We start from the raw sequence: 12,683 nt of genomic DNA, 5'->3' as shown, positions 1-12,683 counted from the left end.
TTTTATTATGTTCTCCTTCTGACTTTATTCATTCCTCAATTTGGAGTCCCCATCTGATCTCAAGTATGAGCTCCTTGCCTTTGAGAACGCACATGTCTTACTTCCTTTATACCCTCATGTTTTGATTTCAGGGGTTTTATAGATCACTATTGATGAAACATGGTAGTTTTGAACAGGATTTTGAATAATATTAAGGACTAAAATAATAGACAAGGGTAGGTGGTCCAGGTGAGTACTTGGCACTTACATTCCTTGAAAGTTTTTAAGAGTTGTCACTTCCATAAATGGAAGCACTGGATCCCCACAGTGTTAATTGCTGCTGCATTAGCTTAAGACCATTGTTCTATACACTAAAAATCAGGTAGTATATATATATTTTTAAACCAACATACCGCAAAGGTATTAGGGTATCCTAGGAACCTAAGGATCTGAAAGTACCTTCAAGAAGGATCTGGAACTAGGCATCAGGATCCTCTCTTTATCTTTGTTTCTTCTTTGTATATCTGCTTCCCTTCCTCTCCTTTTAGCTTTCTCTTTTCCCCCGAGTCAGAAAATAACGTGACAGTCTGCAGCTATAGTTTCTCCATTATCTTATTGGAAATATTCTTCAAAGCTGCAGGAGTCTGGTTCATCTCTACAGTGGCAGCTATGTCTGCAGTTTTTACCAGCAGCCCCTTGACTGCAGGAAAGTTCCACAAAGCCTTGGGACAAATGGAGACAGGGTGAAGCTCATGTTCAAGGCATTTCTACACAGTGGCAGCTAATGGAGGCAGCATCTAACTGGGGACTGAGAATCTAGAGCTCTAGAGACCTCAGATCCCAGAGTTGGGCTTGCCAATATGTCAGCTCCATCTTGTGCATGAAGAGTACCTGACAGGGCTGAGTCTAAGCACCCAGGAGTGATTGCATAACACATATTTGGCAAACAACTATCAAGAAGTCAATGTTTGCTTCCTCTTTTCTTACCTATCTCATCAATCGAGCCTATTGGAAATACACAAGGAGCAGAAGAGGGTGAAGCAGCTTGGAGGTACAGTCCATGCACATACTTTAATGTAAACATTGCCCCCTTGTCTGATTCGCCATGTCAACAAATTCCTTAGTTCCATTGAACAAGCATAGGTGTTAGGAGGGCACTTTAGGGGATCAAGATATGGTTGTGTGCGCTGGAAACAGGGGTGGCTATGGAGAGAAGTAGACCTCAATAGACAATCCAAAAGGTATCACTTAGAGGGGCCACTGAAACAAAATGCTCTCCTAATTAAAGTGCAAAGGGAATTCATAGTTAAGTGGGGCTCTGTGCTGAAACACATCTTTGAGTTTTGAATGTATGTATGTCTGATGTTAAAAATCAATGAATGCCAAGAAAGGGATCTCAGTATGTTCTATCTATTAATAACCCTTTGTTTTTAGGAGTAATTCATGGGTGCCACAGGATATAATTTGAGAAGGACTTTCGAGTTTTGTGTTTGGGATCTTTATTCAAGTTTATATAGAGAATATTCAGTAAATGTAATCATCTTAGAAGCTTTTTTCCACAAGTGGCACACATTTTAACAATGGGCTCATCTGCTAACATTGGTGCTGCCCTCTATACTGTACCTCAGCAGTGAAGCACGCTCTCTGAAGCTGGCAATCACTCAGAAGCAAGGTGATAGTTTCCTAATTGCCCTCTTTTCTAACCACCATTTACTTCCAAGTCAAAATATAGGAAAGATATCTGTTTCATTTTATTCAATCTAACATGCAGTCATCATCCAGAAATCTGAAAGCAATACAACTATCTTGAACCTCAGGTAGACCTGCGATGAGTCCCCAGAATGAATTAAGCCCATTAGAAGCCTGGTACTGCTAGGCTAGAACAGACCTGATGGAAAGGAGGGGAAGCCTCAATCTGCTAGAGTCTCCTGTTTTACTGTCAGGTACTAGCAGTGGAATGTCGCCTCTTGATGTACAGATTTCTTTATACTCTGACGATTACCAATTCTGTGTTCCATGAAACTGACTCATTTCTCAAACTCTGAATGCCTCCTACTCTCCTAGGAGTGATGCCATCCAACCTCCTCATTATGGGCTTTATTTACATGTGCTCTGACAATATTGCCGATTCCTTTTTTAATGAGTTTAAATAGACATCTCCAGATGAAGTATTTGCCTTAGCAATACATATGCCAATGAGCCTCCTACACAGCTTAGAATTCATGCAGTTTTCTATGTGTGGGCATCTGAAATTGAATTCTGCCTGTTCTTTTCTTGAAAGCATTTTTATTTGCCTAAAATCTCTATGGACTCTTCACTCAACAAATATATATCAAATACTACCATTGCAGCATGTAATATTGATTGACACATTTGCCTGTTGAGATGTCTCTATGACTTATCTTCTAACTGCTCTCTCTACCTTCATTGCTACCTAGACTAAACCTCCCTTTTCCCTCCCATCTTCCCATCCCAAGTGGAAGGCTTGTGCTTCTCATCTCCTGTTATGGATTAGATCTGGAAAGTTCCCCAAAGGCTCATGTGTTGAGGGTTTATTTCCCAATGTAGCAATGTTCAGAGGTGGGGACTTTAGAAATGATTAGACCACAAGAGATTTAATCTCATCAGTGATTTAAATCATTTGATGTATTAATAATTTGTATAATTTCTGAGGTAACAGAATCTATAGGAGGTAGAGCCTAGTTGAAGGCAGTGAATCCTTGGGGTCATCCCCTTGGGGACTATATATTTTCCCTGATCAGGGCCATTCTGTCTGTGCGTCCTAGCTGCCACAAGCTGAGCATCTTTCCATTTCCACACTCTTCTGCCATGATATTCTGCTTCACCTGAATCCCAAATCAATGGAACTAGCAAATCATGGACTGAAGTCTCTGAAATCATGAGTCAAAATAAATCTTGCATCATCTTAAGTTGTTTATCTCAGGTATTTATCACAGCAATGAAAGCTAAGTGACATGTCTCCATACATGCATTTATGAAAAGCTCTTTCTTGATTTCTCCTTTAACAGCTGTTCAGTTGAAGTGGTCTACCCAAGTTATCTTCATTATATTTTGCCATTTAGAGAGTAAATGTACCTTCTAGACACTGCACCTATCAAATTCAGTCTATGATTGCCTACTTTAGAAATCTCTTCCAAGGTAGTTGGAGTTGGAGAAGACTGTGAAGACCATGAACCCATCTTTGGGGTAGATGGGTCTCACATAAAACTTCCAGTTTCAACAGAGTTTGATCACAGAGAGGTGAATGCAGGCTTTAAATAAGGAAACTGCATCTAAACTCTGCCCAAATTGACTAATGAAAACTTTAGAATTTTAGAAATAATTCTTACTTCTCACTAATCTGTTTACTCAGAATTCAACGTTAGACAGTGCCTCTCCTACATAAGTCAAAGTGGTAGTTAGCAGATAATATCATTTGAATGATTAGTGCAAATTAACACATAATTAAAATAACTGCTGCTTAAAATTATCTAACTCATAATGCTAACACAGTTTGTTTGGCCTTTTGAATTACTTGAGGAATTAACCCTGGCATATTTTTTCATAAGAAAAGAAATGAAGAATGGAAAGAAGGAAAAAATGAGAGAGAGACAGGGAGAGGGAGGTGGGGAAGAGAGAGAGAGACAGAGAGAGAGGAAGGAAGAAAGGAAGGAAGGAAGGGAGGGAGGGAGGGAGGGAGGGAGGAAGGAAGGAAGGAAGGAAGGAAGGAAGGAAGGAAGGAAGGAAGGAAGGAAGGAAGGAAGGAAGGAAGGAAGGAAGAGAAAGAAAGAAAAGAATGTTGGGGAAAGGAGGGAAGACCCACAGTGGCATGTTCTTCAAGCAGGGACAGTTCTCTGTTGAGTGTGGTAGCCAACCACATGTTGTTGAAGTAACCAAATCCCTGACTTGGTGAAAGAGGCTCTCATTGGAAAAAGAAGAACATTATGCAGATTCTTTGGCTGCTTCTCTGTTTGGAGAAGGCAGTTATAGGAAAGTGAATACAAGCCACATCAATAAAGAGGATTACATATTAACTGAAGAAAAATGTTGGCCCTGCAGTCAAGAGTTTCCATTTCAGACAAATGATAGGGTGAGAGAAATTCAAGCAAAAGTGAAACTGAAAAAGAGGTCACTTGCTAGAAAGGTAGGGAAATAAGAGAGGGATTGAGAAAAGAAGACATAGAAATAGACTAACAGCTACTAAAAAGACTTTGAAATAAAATTTCTCAGAGACATTGGGCGAGGTAACATAAATTCATAGACTGGTTAGGAATTCCTTAACAGTTTACATGAGGAAAGAATTCCATCCCTGCAGGTATGACTGGCATTTCAGTCACACATCAACTTCTGGTGGCTTATCTCTGGTCCATCAAATAAACCACTCTGCAGAACACAATGGCTTCAAATGCTAATTATGAACCTATTTGGACCATCAAAAATGTTGTTATTTTTATTAAACATGGAAAAGTAGACATTCCTGTGTCAGCTAATTATGCCTCATCTGTGTTTTTAGTTTTTCCTCTCCTGAAAAAAACTGTTCAAGATTGACTACCAAAATCTCATCATTCTACCCCTGGGGAAAGCAGGCTTTACTATTTCTAATTTAAACTGGTAACATTTTCCACATTTGCAATTCTTATTTCACTAATCTCTACAAAAATTGCAAAGATTCTCAACCTTGGCACCAAGAAATCTAAATGCATGAAAATCCAATAGTCACTATAGATTAAAAAAAAAATTTAAACAGTTTCATGGAAATTTGCTGACACAAACAACGAGGCTCACACTTACATGTCACCCAAGCAAGCAATGAACAACAAAGGTTTTGAGGAAGCTGTACTTTATCTTCATATATGTCTAACTGCAGAACTGGAATATCTGATAAACAACTTTCAAATAATCAAGTCAATGAACTAAAACTGTAAAACTGAGTGGATATTCTTAACACTATATATGTGTTATATAACACACACACACACACACACACACACACATATATATATATTATATATTTATATATATATATATATATATATATATATATATGTATTGCCTATATATTCAGCCAACATATTGGAATTTCAAAATTAGTAAAAAAATGAATGAATGAAAAGTAAAAATAGAATCCTCTAATAATCATCTTTTTTAAAATAATTTTTTTAGTTATAATTGGACATGTTACATTTATTTTATTTACTTTTGTGCTGGTGTTGAGGATCAAACCCAGAGCCTCCCACGTGCTAGGCGAGCGCTCTACTGCTAAGCCACAACCCAGCCCTCTAATAACCATCTTAATCAAAAAACATTGCTAGCACTTGAGATTGCCAAGTAAATTCAAGATACAAAGAGGAAAAAAATGAGAATCACAAGACACCTTCATGGGAAGTCTATGACCTTTCACATAGGAGGAGTGTGAGTCTTCCCTGTTAAATTAGGAAGCAGACCTAACAGAAATGGAGAGCCTGGTCCAGTAATCCCCCATCCAGTGACCCATCTATAGCCATGCCAACAGGAGAGCTCTTCTTTTGACCATTCCCATCAGAAGTCACTTGAAGCTTACTTATGCAAAGTTCAGAAGCTACTCCTTGAAAAGGGAACCTTTATCTTTGAGTCAAAGGAAAGGATATTTACATTTGACTCTTCAGTGACTTGGTGCTTAACATTTCAACCCTTAATTTCTTCATAGGAAAAGGTGCTGCCTTTTCCGAAGGGTTCTGTAAGGACTAATTCAGATGTTTATGAAGCATGTACTTTAGTGACTGGCTCAGAGCCAACCCTCAGTGCATATGTTTCCTCCCCAAAAGTAGTCTGTTAAAGGGCAAATGCTTCCTTTCAGTTATAGCAGTTATTTTCCAGAGACATAGCATATATACAATTAATTAACTATTGATAAATATATAACCCTAGACCTCAAACTACTAGGGTATGAAAAAAAAAACTACTTGGATAAAAAATATTAGGTCATCTCGAAAAAACAGACTTAACTAGGCTATACTTCCCTCTTGATTAAGATATCTTTATTTTTGGATTTTAAGTTTGCTTGACTTCCAGGAATAAAACAGTTTGGCATGAACTTTGTTTTTATAATGTGAAAGATTCTGCCTGGCACACAGACAGAGGGTCTGAATTTTTTAAAGCCATTCCAGCAAATGTTTCATCTATCAAAGCAAACTTGAAATTCTACAGTCTATTACCTTTACTCTCAAACACATTAATTAATGGATTGGGGTTGGATACAAATAAGATTTCTTACACTATATTACATTTATCCAATAGTCACTTCTCCTATTGAATCTATTAATAGAAATTCCATTAGTACCAATGCTACTGCTGCTTTTAACACACATTCAAGAGATAATGTGACACAAATAAAATGAACTTCAATCATTTTTAAAAAGTACAAAGATTGTGCTGTGATATTTTTAGTATGTCAAAATAGCTAGTGTTGTCAAAGTCTGTACCAAAATTTAATTGTTGAATATATCTGAGACTTTGCCTGTGTCAACATGAGATCATTGGACTAACCTCAGAGACAAAAAGATTTAGCATGAAGGCACAGGTTCCTGATGCCTACTGTCTTGGCTCCACTATAATCCTTAATATATTGACCAATCAGTGATCTTGTCTCAGATTCCTTACTCATTACCCATGGGAAGAAAAAAATTAGGGATTTAAAGATGAAAGGGACCTTGATGTTCTCAGAGATCCATTCCCCTTGAGATAGGGGAATAAGTGAGACCCAGGAAGAGGAAAGCATTTGCCTGAGGTCACACAGCACTGTTTCTCCAGGCTACCTGTACCTGGGCACTTGACCTGAATCTGTAGTTGGGTCTCCCCAGTCTCCTGGATCATCTCTTTCTTCTATTTTGAAGACATTCCTCTGACTTCACCTATGAGCTCATTTATTACCATACACACTCTCTTGGTGATGACTACTACTCCCTTTACTTCCAATATCTTCTGAGAGTAAACATTTCCTAAGTAGTCATGACCTGGACATCATTCAAGCTGGACATATCGCCAGAGCCCTACATGCTCCAGTTATCACACATTCGTCATCATTTCCATGATAATACTTGCAGCTTTATTTCTATGCCTTCATATGTCTAGTGGATTTTTTCCACATCCTATTTGTTGAAGTCTTACCTACATCTCTGTTCAGATAAAAGTTTCCTTGTTTCCACCATTCCTTCCCCTGAACTGTTTTCATGGCAGCTTCCTTCTGTATTAAATCTGGGATGCAGAGTTCTTGAGTACAGCAGATATAAGCAACAAGTTGAAATGTATTTATTCTGCATTATATGAAATCAGAAAAAATGATTTCTAAAAGTTATATAAAATTTAGGAAGAAAATGAGGCTACTAACCAAACCTATAAGCATACCTCAACTATTCTTTGGGAAACACTATTAATGAAAATGGATTATTTATTGGGAAATCATTTCTATAAAACATTTCTTATACTTTATATACAGAGATATGAAAAGTTGTGGTATATATGTGTCCTAAGAATTGTAATGCATTCTTCTGTCATTTTTTTCTAATCAATAAAAAAATGAAGTATAACTTAGTCATAGCTATGGACCATGTTCTCTATTCTTTCTGTTTAAATTGCTTTTGAATTCCCTGGTAAGATCTCCCTTGGGGAACGTGACCAACATAGAGTCTTTGTTTCTTTCGGTTTTTCAGAGAACAATTTAGTAAATTATCAGTCATTATAATCAAAATAACTTTTAAAAGACATTTTTCTTGATTTATTTTAAAGGTGTTTTATGTTCTGATAAGTATCTTAAACCAGTTTGTAATCAACTATAGGAAAATCGCTTATTTTAAGAAGTGTCAAAAAAATCACTAAATCCCATGATTACATAAGCCCTTCTTATTTCCACAAAAATATGTAGGTGTCCTAATGAGTCATTTGTAACTTAGAAACATGACAGGGTACAGTGAATAACTGTAAAGGTTTAGAATTTTACCTGGGTGCAAGCTAAGGAGATAATATGCAAATTTCATAGATTCTAGTAGGTGCATGAGAATCCTATATCAGAGACAAAACAATTACAGTAATAGCCATAGATAAAATATCAGCATTTTAACCAATCCCTAGCTTTGAAGACAGCCAAGTGATGCTCACACACAGTGAAGTATGATATTGAAGGTGATTTCTAAGCTTAGGAAAACCAAATCTTTTGTAAGGGAAGCAAACATGCCCTTTGCCTAAAAGAAAATACAATCTCTACATCCCAAGGCTATTTACTATACAAACACAATTTAAATGAAAACTTGGGACAAACAGTCTGTATCTCCACTCACAGGCATGCAGAAAAGCAAAAGATTTGTGGAGATTTCTCTCCCAACAGGTACATACAGAAATATTTAAAATTGAAAATAACTTTCTTTCTTAATTAGGGCCATTCATTCTGAGTTAAGAAATATAACTGTGTTGGTGAAAATAAATACTTCAGTGAATGGAAAATTTTTACATTATTTTGAGAAGATAGATTTTCTATTTCTATATTTTAACTAACAGTGGGCAACACCCAATATGGCACACCTCAAAAGGGGACCACTCACATTCCTCAATTGCAGAGCCAAGGGAAAAAAATGCATTGGAATAAGCCTTATTGATCTGCACCCTAGAGGATTCCTGTTCTGAGAGATGCAGTTGGTTTTGGATCTTCTGCTAGAATATTCTAGAACGGAACTTTTCATCCTTCTCCATCCCTACCAACACTTCTCCATCCACTCTGTATTCCAAGGTTCAGACTTCTCTACAAATACATGCATGCCTAGGTGTGACTTCTTCACAAGGCTGTAGAGCTTATTTTTATGCTATACACAATCAACTCCATGACACTCTATTATACAGATGCATTTTAAATTTGACCATCTTTTTTTGATAGAAGATGATTTCCTACCTTTTGCTTTTCATTAGCAACTTTGCAGTGAATCTCTCTGAACATATTTTTGCATACCTTTTATAATTTCTTAACACAGTGACATTTAAATTTAACCATAAACATGAATTATCATGGTAGCAATGCTTTTGTAAACACAATAAATGAGTCCAAGCAAATCATTTTCCAGAAAGTGATAAATATGTAATACTTTGATTTGCATAGGTAACATTATGATTAAATTTATGCTGTGATGATTTCTTTTTAATTGTTTTTGTTGTTGTTGTTGAAATTTTTCTTTTTATCCTCTCAAGAAAAAAAAATTGAATCAAATTCCTCACTTCTAACCTCTCCTTAAGGACTTCAAAAGTCCAACTACAACTATTTAAATCACTTAAAAAAAACTGGATTAAAAAGAAACAAAAATAAATAAAGGGTCAAGGCAGATATATACTTGATTACATTTTTTCCTCTATATAAATCTTTAGCTTAGGGCTTTCCTTAACTGCACTTGCTAAATTAGTAATTCCTATACACCACAGATTAAACTGGACTCAAAGTGATGTTTTATTGACCAACAGAACTTTTCAGGAACAAAAAAATAAAAGACTATTGACCAGTATCATTTGGTGCCAGTAATTTAATTAAGGAAGAATCAAAGAAATTAACATCTGTGAGGAATCTTGCACCTTCAGAACCATTTTAACAGCAGCAAAAACAAAAAAGAAGCCTTGATAATTGGATTACTGAGAAGTCAGGCACTTGAATTACCTATTACAGATGGTTAGAAGGTTCAGAATTTTATTCTCATGTATCCTCACTGCAAGAAACATTACTGTATCACGTTACTACTCATCAAGAACCATGTAAATAACTTATTGGTTTCCAAATTGGAAGCATGACTCAAGTTAGAATTGTCCAGGGTAAATGCTACGGTCTGGACAACATCACTGGAAATACTTATGCTATAAACCAGAGGGAGCCTCTTAAGGATATATGCAGGTGGCAGATACCGGAAGGAGCCAAGTTCCCAAGGGACTTCTCATCCTGGCCATGGACATGAAGAGGCAGCTCGTCCAAGTCTCCCTGAGAGCTCTTGGCGTTAAGTCAACTTCCTGATCCACAGCTGGGTTGGAGGAGAGAGGTAATGGACGCTGCTGCTACTGCCTGTTCATCTTTTCGAGGAAGTACCAGATGTGCAGCTTGATGGAGCAATCCAGCGGGATTTCTCTGCAGAATTTTGCCGAGCTATTTTTGCACAGTGAAAATTATTTCTAAATATTGATGGAATTGTGTCCTTCTGTATCTTGGGGCTCATTGCTGTTGCTATCAAATTATTTTGACCTGATTGTGAACTGTTAAACCTTCCTGGTATGTGAATGAAGGTGTCCGTAAGAAGTTGGCAGTGCCCGACATAAATGAAGATAAAAAATATCTAGACAAAAGGCAAGAATGATTGGAGTAAAAAAAAAAAAATTCCCAGTGTCTTCACTATACCAGGAAATTGTGCCCATTTTGGTTAGCCCAAGCAGGTACCCTAAAGGCTGTCTCAGGTAGCTAGCCCACCCAGTGACCAGGATTCCTTGGGCTCAGTTTGCTCCCATTATGTGCCTGAAGCCTCATCCCTAAAGAAGGCTTCCCTGGAGGCCAGTCTTGCCTAAGGAATATCCTCTTTCTAAAATCAGCAATTCTATTTTTATTATTTATAACTCAATTCAATAAATCTTTTAAGTGTGTAGTGTGTACAAGTGAATGCCTAAAAGTCAAAAGATTTGTAAAAACAAACAGATCCTAGTAAGGAGTTCCCATCAACAAAAGGAGTGTCCACCTATCTTGGGTCTCTCCTGTGTCAGAAATGCTCTCCTTTCTTTTCCTAACCTTGTGCCAACATCTCAAAAGTCTGTCTTCACCCAAATCCTCTTCCAAACTGTCTTCCTCCTCATTCTCTAACAGGCTTTTCTCCAAGTACTCTTCACTCCCATTATGGAAACTGTAGGGAAAAGCTGCATCTTATGGCCTGTAATTTAATTAAGGAATTTAATTATGGTCTGTTTCGGGGTCCCCAAGTTTCCCTCGGGGCCCCATCAGAGCACCACTGAGGCAGGGAGTGTTCAATCCACCTGTTCCCATCTCTGGGGACTTAAAACAGGGAAGCCACCTGTAAAACATTTTCTCCCCAATTAAATTCATTTTCTTTATCCAGCACGAAAGATTTCTATTATAAGGAGCCTAAGAAGTATACCCAATCAAGACCCTCAAGAGACCTTTAAAGTTGTTTTTAAAAATTGCCTCCTTTGAAACACACTGGTCTGGGAATCTTTACGACCCTCTTACACTTTAACCAGCCAGAAAGTTTGGCAGGTTTCCCATTAACTTCAGGAGCCCAGAGCAAGTAGCCTTGGAGTTTCCTTGATTTAATTACTGCATCATTTTAATTTGTGCCCAATTAAAATGCAGTGTTAAGGGCTAGCCTCAACTGCACCAAAATTATAGGTATATAGCATTAACCAGAAGTCTGCCAAATGCCCCAAAGCACATGAGAAGCCCTGTGTGGCTGTAACTCTTGTTTCTGGGTAGGATTATACATGGCACCTGTGTTTTCATCATGAAAATGTAATTGGATACTAGCAACTGTCCTTGTGTAGACCATAAAGTTGAACTTTAATTTCAATTTTTCAAGTAGCTGAGGCGAAAGCAGATCTAATTTATCTAGCAAAGATTAAGTAGACTGAATGAAATTATCCCAAGGAAATAAATCAACATCCTATTTTTAAATGATTTCCAGAGAACAAAATACATCCATCTCTTTCCCTGTATGCTGGCACTACCTTATGTAAACAATCAACTAAACTTTTGTTCATTCATTAAATTGCTAGGAATGCATGTAGGTTTGGTGACACATTGTGATATTTGAATATTTCATCAAAGCATGCTCCTCTATCATACTGTAGGTGGTAATTGTAGCTCAGCCCATCTCACTTTTTATCTGCTTGAACTAATCATCCCTTACATGGGATTTTAGTGAACTTTTTCACTGCTATGACCAGCACAATTTTAGGGAAGGAAAAATTTATTTCAAGGCTCACCGTTTCAGAGGTCTCAGTCCTTAGACAACCGGCTCCATTCATCGAGGCGGAAGAACAGGGTGGAAGAGTGTGGCCTGTGGAAGCAGCTCACATGATGATCAGGAAGCAGATAGAGGGACTCAGCTCAGCTCACCAAATATAGACCCCAAAGTCACGCCCCCAGTGACCTGCCTCTTCCAGCCACATCCTATCCACCTTCAGTTACCACAGTTAATCCCTATCAGGGAATTAATTCACTGATTGGGTTAAGGCTCTCATAACCCAATCATTTCACCTTTAAATGTTCTTACATTGTCTCATACATGAGCTTTTGGGGGACACCTCACATAGAAACCATAACACGTGGTCTTGTACAGACTACTATATTCACAGGCAAATAGTGATAGTGTGAGTTCTTCTTTTCCTATCTGTATCCCTTTAATTTCTTTTGTCTGTCTAATTACTCTGGCTAGAGTTTCAAGAACTATGTTAAACAGAAGTGCTGAACAAGGGCTTTCCTGTCTTGTTCCAGTTTTTAGAGGGAATGCTTTTTGAGGGTATTTTTTTTTTAACCACCCTTCATGCATTCTACCACATCTGTTAATAAGTCACCATGAAAAGGACATTTTTGCCTATAAGTAGTAGATCTTCAAGAAAAGTAAAGAGTATACATTATGCCAGAAGGCAAAATTAAATGAGTAGCAGATGAATAAAAGATGAGCAAAGAAGTAAATTATTTTAAA

General features: G+C 37.4%; 1 long non-coding RNA gene across 1 annotated transcript in view; it reads right to left on the bottom strand.

Annotated features, from left to right (window-relative positions):
• The window catches only part of LOC144365302 (uncharacterized), a 28,905-nt gene extending 16,837 nt beyond the window's left edge, over positions 1–12,068 (bottom strand). The window contains exon 1 of the long non-coding RNA XR_013423614.1: positions 11,962–12,068. This is a non-coding gene — a long non-coding RNA (uncharacterized LOC144365302). The remainder of the gene's footprint in view (positions 1–11,961) is intronic.
• Positions 12,069–12,683: the final 615 nt, after the last annotated feature.

The sequence above is a fragment of the Ictidomys tridecemlineatus genome, chromosome 7 (assembly GCF_052094955.1).
Source record: "Ictidomys tridecemlineatus isolate mIctTri1 chromosome 7, mIctTri1.hap1, whole genome shotgun sequence".
Classification (NCBI taxonomy): domain Eukaryota; kingdom Metazoa; phylum Chordata; class Mammalia; order Rodentia; family Sciuridae; genus Ictidomys; species Ictidomys tridecemlineatus.
Note: the sequence above shows the minus strand (reverse complement) of the source record. Positions and strands in the feature narration are given on the sequence as shown.